Source organism: Tenrec ecaudatus, chromosome 17, assembly GCF_050624435.1.
Source record: "Tenrec ecaudatus isolate mTenEca1 chromosome 17, mTenEca1.hap1, whole genome shotgun sequence".
Taxonomy (NCBI): Eukaryota; Metazoa; Chordata; class Mammalia; order Afrosoricida; family Tenrecidae; genus Tenrec; species Tenrec ecaudatus.
In genome coordinates this window covers 46,457,368-46,462,672 of record NC_134546.1, presented here as the reverse complement: position 1 = coordinate 46,462,672, position 5,305 = coordinate 46,457,368, and the positions used below count along the sequence as shown (strand labels likewise).

At 39.0% G+C, this 5,305-nt stretch overlaps 1 pseudogene; it reads left to right on the top strand.

The window, feature by feature from the left end:
* The first annotated feature begins 3,512 nt into the window (after positions 1-3,512).
* Positions 3,513-5,098, top strand: LOC142430385 (elongation factor 1-alpha 1 pseudogene; annotated as a pseudogene).
* The last annotated feature ends 207 nt before the right edge of the window (positions 5,099-5,305 follow it).

Below are 5,305 nucleotides of genomic sequence, written 5' to 3'. Positions count from 1 at the left end.
GAGTCACTGCTCTTTTATCCATCTCCAGGCGGGTCTGCCCACATGCAGATACACCAACATATGAGTACTAGGCATGAAGTCTGTTACTCATGCTATACCATGCTTCAAGACAAAATTTCACTATTTGTACTTAGAAATAAATATTTCACAATATATAATTACATATTGTTTTTGTGCTTAATCACTGTGATTTAATTATGTTCAATTTGTAACAATGAAAATACATCTTGCATATCAAATATTTACATTATGATTCCTAACAGCAGCAAAATTATGGTTATGAAGTCGCAAAGAAAATAGTTTTAAAGTAAATGGCTCTTTTGTTTGGAATGAAGTTCTTTTTCACCAAATTAGGGAATAAATAGGCAGGAATCACTTTCTATAAATTTGTCACAATAAAAAAAGTCAACAGTACCCCCTCCCCCGAGTTTTCTTGGTATATAATTCACATACCACACAATTCAAGTGCCTTCTTCTTGGTCTGGAGTAGCTGGTATCATAGCATCTTGAAGGAAATATATTGACGTGGGCCTTTGGATGAAAAGTTCACCAACAGCTGTTATGTCTGAAAAACTTGCCAAAGAGATTTGTTCAAAGTAGAACCATTCAAAATATTGTTGAAAAAGGCAGCAGAAAAGTCTTTTGGTGGTGCCTATGCAGGTGAAAGTGAAGAAATTGAAATTGCAAAGTCTGACCATGATGATGACATTGACATCGATGCAAATCAAAGTGATGGCTACAACTGGCTTAATAACATAATGCTGTAAAGTTCCCTACACTGTCCGCCAGATATGCAGCACATGCAGAGCTAAAATGACATTATCCTACAACTTAGTCTAAAACATTTCTACTGTGAGTGCTCTGTCATTAACCCAATGAGCCATCCAAGGAGTCCATACATATCCATGAGCAGATGTAGAGGCATATTTAGAGCATTTTCCCCCTGAAATATCAAGAAAGATTTATTTTCATTAATTAAAAAAACATGTTCTTGTCTACAAATAATTTTTGGTGATAAGGAACAATACGGTGTATGTATGTGCACAAGAAAAAGGAGAAAGAGAAAGGAAGAGAGGGAGACATTCAATAGACTGTGATGCCCTCTAGTAGAAGAGTTAACCCATCATTGTCTCATAACATCAAAGTAGAAATAATTATATTTAAAAATCATCAGGAAAATCTTACTTAAGATTATAATACATATCATTCTTAAATTTATATAATATTAAACTTATATTAAAGGTAAACACATATTGGGTATGATACAAATAATAATTGAATATGATTATGATCATTATTATTTTAATTATTACTTTGTTAGCATGTTAGATGGTAAATTAAAGAATAATATAATTTTATAGATACACAGAACAATAGCAAGCACTGAATCATGGGTTCTTTTCTCTCAGTGAACAAACAGAAAATGAGAGTGTGAAAAATAATTTGCCTCAAAAAAGTATTGTTCCAGTGTTGAGAGAAAACATATCAGTGTCTCTCAATACCCAGAAATGTTGACTACTTATTTTGATCATTCAATAGAAGTTTTCCATTTGAAGACTGGCTTATTGGCTTGGCAGAGGAGTTAGAAATGTTTGCTATTTCATCTTCTTACTGGAGGAGACAATGATAGAACTTAGAGGGTGGGGGGGAGCAGGGGGGATGCTATAGTAAGGAAAGAATCCACCGGTTTCTCCTTTCCTTTGATGGTTGAATTTGCAGAAGTGACCTTTGGGATCAAAGAAATAAGAGATGTATTCCAGTAGCACCATATGTGGAGGAGGCAGGATCAGACTTATGGCAATAGAGAAGTTCTAAGGCCTTAAAGGTTTCTTCATTAATTATCTTTGAAAAGTTCAGTTGTTTCTTTGGAACAAAATGAAACTATAGGCTGCAGGAACAGAATAAAAATATATCAGACTTGGAAACTTCTCAAGATATCCCTCATGACCTTTACACAGTGCACAGTAAAACGTAAAAACATCACCAGTTAATTTGTTTGACTTATTTTTGTCCTTTCTTCAAACCACCTCTTGGTTTCTCTTTCTCACTATTCCCCTGTCGATCTGTTTCTCTCCTTTTATTTATTCAGTGCATTTTCTGAACCTATTTCTAAACACAGTACTTTCAAAACCTTGCTCACCCTTACTCTGTTCCCTTCTCCACAGATACAGTCTCCGAAGTGAATTTCCAATCCCTTCTTTTCCCTGAAAAACTCTCTGGCGAAGCATGTTGGAGAGTCTGGGAGCTGTGTCCTGTCTTCAGCATAGTCACCTACTGCAGTATGTGTTTTGTCAATGTAAGAGGTAAGAAAATGGAGGTGTGACAAATTAGAATCTTCTACGATGAATGTTTCACTGAAAAATAAGCACATTTTCTTCCTAGGGTGACATATACTATAGGACTAATTTTTATAACATTCTTGGAAACTGGATATAAAGTTTCAAAGTGATTGCATCTATATTCAAATAGGTGGAGTTTATTTTGTTAGAAAACTGTTTCAGAAGTAATTCTTTCTGGGATATTGAGTGAATATGACCTAACATTGTTATCTGCACTTAGATTATAGATAATAGTGAAAAACCACTGGTTGCTGTTTGACACACTTAGCAAAGTTAATAAGGAAGACTAAAGAAAAGTCATTATTTTTTAATGATTGTGTTGGTGCAGAAGTACCGTGGATTGTCAAAAGCACAAATACATCTCTCTGTCTTGAAAGGAGTATAGCCAGAATGCCCCTTAGAGGCAAGGCTGGAAAGAATTCATCTCACATACTTTGGGACATGTTGTCTGGAGAAATCAGTCCCTAGAGAAGGATACCATATTTAGTAAAGTAGATGGGCAGTGAAAAAGAAGTAGACTCTCCACAAGATGGATCGGCACAGTTGCTGCAGCAGTGGACTCAAACGTAGAAACAATTGTGGGGGTGGTCCAGTATTGAGCGGTGTTTCCTCCTGTTGTCCATCGGTCATTTGAGTCAGAACCAATTTGACAGCTCCTAACAACAAACAAAACAATAGTTACGTTAGGTATACTGGAGACAGAAATATTTGGTTTAAATTAGATATTGCTTCTCAAGTATTTGTGGGTCCAGATAGTGTTGGTGTATCTGTGGTTTGGGAATTTTGTTTAGTGATGTTCATACAATTGTTTCATAAATTACCATGATATTCCCAATCAGAAGGTCATAAAAGAATAAAGAAGCACATAATCCCAAGTAGATTATAATGCTCCATCATCTCACCAGCTGCCCATTTTATAAAAATGAGCAAAATACAGAAGTTAATCCCATTTTAACTCCTTTTAAAGTTCCTTTTTCAGTTGGAAAACCACAACGGATTTAAAGCCAGCTTCTTACTCTAAAGTGCAACTACTACAGAGGCCTTCCAAAATGTTAAGCAAGCAATAGCAAACACCATTTGAGCCCAAAATTGAAAAAAGGAATTCCATTAGTTTCAGATACTATTTATGTTAGACAGTGTTCTCTAGAGAAAAAAAAAACAGGGCCTTTTTTTTTCGCAACGGGTTTGCCGCCAGAATATAGGTGTCGGTGAAAACCATCGCAAAAGCCTAAGCCAAAATGGAAAAGGAAAAGACCCATATCAACATCGTCGTCATTGGACACGTCGATTCTGGCAAGTCCACCACAACTGGTCACCTGATCTACAAATGTGGTGGGATCGACAAGAGAACCATCGAAAAATTAGAGAAGGAAGCTGCTGAGATGGGGAAGGGCTCCTTCAAGTATGCCTGGGTCTTGGATAAGCTGAAAGCCGAACAGGAACGTGGCATCACCATTGATATTTCCCTGTGGAAATTTGAGACCAGCAAGTACTATGTGACCATCATCGATGCCCCCAGACACAGAGACTTCATTAAAAACACGATTACAGGAACATCACAGGCTGACTGTGCTGTCCTCATCGTTGCTGCTGGTGTGGGTGAATTTGAAGCTGGTATCTCCAAGAATGGGCAGACCCGTGAGCATGCCCTTCTGGCTTACACCCTGGGTGTGAAACAGTTAATTGTTGGTGTTAACAAAATGGATTCCATGGAGCCACCCTACAGCCAGAAGAGATACGAGGAAATTGTTAAGGAAGTCAGCACCTACATTAAGAAAATTGGATATAACCCTGACACAGTAGCATTTGTGCCAATTTCTGGTTGGAATGGTAACAACATGCTGGAACCAAGTGCTAATGTGCCTTGGTTCAAGGGGTGGAAGGTTACCCGCAAGGATGGCAATGCCAGTGGGACCACGCTACTTGAAGCTCTGGATTGCATCCTGCCACCCACCCGCCCAACTGACAAGCCCCTGCGCCTGCCTCTCCAGGACGTCTACAAGATTGGTGGTATCGGGACTGTCCCTGTGGGCAGAGTGGAAACTGGGGTTCTGAAACCTGGAATGGTGGTCACCTTTGCTCCAGTCAATGTTACCACTGAAGTGAAGTCTGTTGAAATGCACCATGAAGCTTTGAGTGAAGCTCTGCCTGGGGACAATGTAGGCTTCAATGTCAAGAATGTCTCTGTCAAAGATGTTCGCCGTGGCAATGTGGCTGGTGACAGCAAAAATGACCCACCAATGGAAGCAGCTGGCTTCACTGCTCAGGTGATCATCCTGAACCATACAGGCCAAATCAGTGCTGGATACGCACCTGTGCTGGATTGTCACACTGCACACATCGCTTGCAAGTTTGCTGAGCTCAAAGAGAAGGTCGATCGCCGTTCTGGCAAGAAGTTGGAAGATGGCCCCAAGTTCTTGAAGTCTGGTAATGCTGCCATTGTTGATATGGTGCCTGGCAAGCCCATGTGTGTGGAAAGCTTCTCTGACTATCCTCCTCTTGGTCGTTTTGCTGTCCGAGACATGAGACAAACAGTTGCTGTGGGTGTCATCAAGGCAGTGGACAAAAAGGCTGCTGGAGCTGGCAAGGTCACCAAATCTGCCCAGAAGGCTCAGAAGGCTAAATGAATATTACCCATCACACCTGCCACTCCAGTCTTAATCAGGGGTGGAAGAACGGTCTCAGCACTGTTTGTCTCAATTGGCCATTTAAGTTTCATAGTAAAAGACTGGTTGATGACGACAAAGCATCGTAAAACTTTCAGAAGGAAAATAATGTTTGTGGACCATTTGTTTCTTTTTTGTGTGGCCGTTTCAAGTTATTAGTTTTTAAAATCAGTACTTTTTAAAAGGAAAACAACTTGACCAAAAATTTGTCACAGGATTTTGAGACCCATTAAAACAAAGTTTAATGAGAAAAAAAACAGGGCACTTATGATTTTATATATACTTATGTAAATAGATAGA